The 4,281-nt window shown below is 42.4% G+C and overlaps 1 pseudogene; it reads left to right on the top strand.

The window, feature by feature from the left end:
- Nucleotides 1-3,957: 3,957 nt before the first annotated feature.
- LOC126189891 (5S ribosomal RNA) lies at nucleotides 3,958-4,075 on the top strand (annotated as a pseudogene).
- Nucleotides 4,076-4,281: the final 206 nt, after the last annotated feature.

Genomic DNA, 4,281 nt, shown 5'->3' with positions numbered 1-4,281 from the left:
CGTTCTACCATTCCTAGACCGGCAAGGGAACTTGCTGTTCCAACAGGACAATGCACGTCCGCATGTATCCCGTGCCACCCAACGTGCTCTAGAAGCTGTAAGTCAACTACCCTGGCCAGCAAGATCTCCGGATCTGTCCCCCATTGAGCATGTTTGGGACTGGATGAAGCGTCGTCTCACGCGGTCTGCACGTCCAGCACGAACGCTGGTCCAACTGAGGCGCCAGGTGGAAATGGCATGGCAAGCCGTTCCACAGGACTACATCCAGCATCTCTACGATCGTCTCCATGGGAGAATAGCAGGCTGCATTGCTGCGAAAGGTGGATATACACTGTACTAGTGCCGACATTGTGCATGCTCTGTTGCCTGTGTCTATGTGCCTGTGGTTCTGTCAGTGTGATCATGTGATGTATCTGACCCCAGGAATGTGTCAATAAAGTTTCCCCTTCCTGGAACAATGAATTCACGGTGTTCTTATTTCAATTTCCAGGAGTGTATATCCGTCTGCATTATCCCTGAAAGTCTGTAACATCACCAAGGAATCACCCTGTATATAAATACATTTACAGGCGTCGTTTTTGGACATGGATTCCTATGTAAAACTTGATCTACTAAGTTTCCACTAGAACTTCTAGATATGTATAACATGAATTGTGAAACACCCCGTAAGTAGTCCCCTTGGAAGGGACTACACCCATCTCAAAGTTTCTGTCGTGTTTGAAACGCACCCTTGTTGTAAAATAAGGAAGTAGTCAATAAGATTTTATTTCTTTTGTTCATGGAAGGTTTTTATTAATCATTATTCTTTATAGCAAACAAGTCATACTATTTTTTATGTTCTTATGATCTTATAGATAACTTTCTTTGTGATATATGCCTCGAAATGGAAGGAGGCACTCCCTGATGCAATCAATTGAAAATGATACCTTCATTTTTTTTACTAAGAAAAAAGTTCGTCTCATCTTTGGTCACTTGGTCACTCCTCTGTTATCTGGGCTTAATGGGGAAAGAATATCAGTGTTCCTCTCGTGAATGAATGTTTAAGCGTTATTTTAAAACGTAGTGTACGGAGAATGAAAAAGAATTCTGGATTACTAACTTCATGATTGGTCCTACTGCTCCAGATACGAGTCCTCATACTGCAAGAAAGAAAAAAAGAAGGCGAACAAGAGATCATACGAAAGGCTGAGTGTGCACGAAATACTACGATCACGGAAAAAGTTTCCCAGATCAGGTGGCTCGCGGAATCAGATGGTATATACTGAATAATATGTAATTTTCTGTGTGCCTTCTCTAATCATGCTGTGCATGTTAGACACGTTCACAGCCGTCTGCTCTGGTGTGCTTCCATTTGTGGACTCTTAACAATTACGATCCACACAATTATTTTCACAAAAGATATCAATAAATGAAAGAACAACTTTCAAATCTAAATTATTCCACGAACCCTGTACACCTTGGTACTCTTTCTTCGCTGAGGTCTTTACTGTCAACTCCACTTGGTAACAGGTCACACAGTTCGCACAGTGGGTGGTGACAACCGTTATCTTGACTTTAGTAAATAATACCTGAAAAACGTAAGCCGTATACTGGAATACCCTATTGTTCCTACTCTAATTCTGTGAAGATTTTCTCTATGTCTTCCCTCAAATGTTTCAAAATATCGAAATAGAATTATCTATTGACATCTAACCAGTAGGGAAAAACTCTATGAACAATCCCGTCAACATAAAAAATAAAAATGAAAGAGATCAACGAGGACTTAATGTTGCTCTCCACTTGAAGATCTTTTTGGGTCGAAGAGAAGGTGGACTCTTCCAATACGACGATTGCTGCTTACTTTGAATGTCGTAGTCATAAACCCAACTTCAGTTACCAATGAACACCTTGAAAGGAGATTTGGAACGTCTGGAAGAAGTTGTCTATGTTCTCGGCAGACTTACCCACTATGTTGCTTCTGATGGTCTTAAGCGAGTCGTGGCACCAGTTCCACCTTAATCCTTGTCGGTTCAGTTCTTCTTACAGAATACTATCGTATTTACGACACTCTGTTTCTAAAGTGTTGCAGAAGTCTTGGTTGGTCTGCTGATGATATTGCAATAATCATATCCTTCACTTTCTGAATATTTTATGGTACGATACCAGTTGACGGCCGATCGTCATCAGCAGTCGATATTCGACTGTTTTTCAAACTCTTCTTGTAGTTACATATTTGTATTTGACCTAAAAAGCTTTTATGAAAAAATTGCTTCATCGTGTGGTGCATTTCTGCAGCTGTTTTCACAAGTGTAAAGCAATGTTCTGTACTGACCAGCTGCTCTGTCGGGTGAACCATCGCAGAACCCGAAACTCAGATAAACGTAACTGAAACATGGTGCTGGGCAGCAGAATAACTTTACTACGCAGACTTAAAATTTTTATTAAAGTTCCATCAAGCGAGCTCGAAATGGAGTAGGCTGGAGCTGAACTGATGTGCCAGTCGTTACGTGAACATGGCATACCGTCAAAGCAACAAATATCCAGAAAAGGACAGGTGGAAATACAAACACCTCTGGGATACATAGCAAGGGACTACGAGGTAACACTATGTAACTCCCCATCCATACATAGCAATGACATTGACCAGTTTAGATTTATGACGTTTGAGTGTCCAGTGGTAACCTAAATGGAGACTACGATTCCTTTGGGAAAAGTATTTACGTCAATAAATGTTACTGGGAATAAGTTAACTTCATTAACGTTATTAGATGTACTTGAGTGGTAGCCACAAAAAGTATTCTTCTGGTTTAATCAGAAAGCTGTCAAATAGTGCAACTGTTGAGTGTAATTATAGTCTGAAGAGACACAATGGATGGAAACATGGGCTATGCAGAAATGGTGTAGCATGTAGGAAGCCTAACCTTGTTTCTCGTAAAGCTAATTTTTTCCTCACACTGATGGGAACCCCGTGCGCAGTTACTGGAAGCGACGAGAGGACATGAGATGATAATAACACCCAGGAAATTCTACACGTCGTACCAATAGCTGGAACAGAGTGGATCTTCAGGTTTTCATTGAATGAGCTTATGCTTCAGTCATACACACTTCCAAGAACTCCTTTCAGAAACAGAACTCGATCTTCATTCTCCCCTGAAAAGTGCGTATCAAAAGTTTTAAGGGAAGTGGAGAGAGTGTGGACGGTACCATGATATCCTGATCGTGGAAGTAAGATCATACCTTAAAAGAAAAATCTCGACGCGGTCTCTTCAGTGTCGCAATTGAGATTCGCCGCTGCGTTAGGTGCCTTACCACTTGGGTAATGTAAGTCAGCCTAAGCGAATCATATAAAGTTTAGCTAAGTCTGCCGGACACAACTTGGTGAAATGAACTGCATGCATATGAAGAGAACAACTGAACTCCGTTTCAACACTGTAATTTTTGCCCAGTCAATGACTCTGAACGGGACTCACTTTAGCATGCAGAAAAATTTGTGTTTGTAAAACGTAATTATTGTCCATATACAGAATCTGATAAAAATTATCTGAAGACTTATCAGTGGACGATAATATGGGGTTTTCCACCCTTTGCTTTTATGATGGCTTGAATTCTGCTGGGAATACTTTCAATTCAGGTATCTGAATGTCTGTATAGCAATGTTGGCTCATTATTCCTCAAGAGTCAAAACCAGAAAGGTTGTGATGTTGGACGTTAGGGTATGGAGTGAAGCTGACGTTCTGAAACATCGCAAAGGTGTTCCACTGGACTCAGGTCGGAACTCTGGACAGGCCAGTCCTTTCTAGGAATGTTATAGCCCACAAACTATTACCTCAGAGACGTTGCTATGTAACAGGGTAGTACATTGTCATGTAGATACAAACAATCGTCTTCTCCGAACCGTTCCTCAACTGTACACAGTTCACAATGCTGTAAAATTTCCTGAAAATTCTTCCGTCTTTAGCGTTGTCTTAAGTATAATAAGCCAACGGCCTTGCCGCAGTGGTAACACCTGTTCCCGTCAGATCACCGAAGTTAAGCGCTGTCGGGCTGGGCTAGCATTTGGATGGGTGACCATCCGGTCTGCCGAGCGCTGTTGGTAAGCGGGGTGCACTGAGCCCTTGTGAGGCAAACTGAGGAGCTATTTGATTGAGAAGCAGCGGCTCCGGTCTCGTGAGCTGACATACGACCGGGAGAGCGGTGTGCTGACCACATGCCCCTCCATATCCGCATCCAGTGACGCCTGTGGGATGAGGATGATACGGCGGCCGGTCGGTACCTTTGGGACTTCACAGCCTGTTCGGTAGG

The sequence above is a fragment of the Schistocerca cancellata genome, chromosome 5, assembly GCF_023864275.1.
Source record: "Schistocerca cancellata isolate TAMUIC-IGC-003103 chromosome 5, iqSchCanc2.1, whole genome shotgun sequence".
NCBI lineage: Eukaryota > Metazoa > Arthropoda > Insecta > Orthoptera > Acrididae > Schistocerca > Schistocerca cancellata.
The sequence above is the reverse complement of the archived record's forward strand: the minus strand, read 5'-3'. Positions and strand labels throughout refer to the sequence as shown.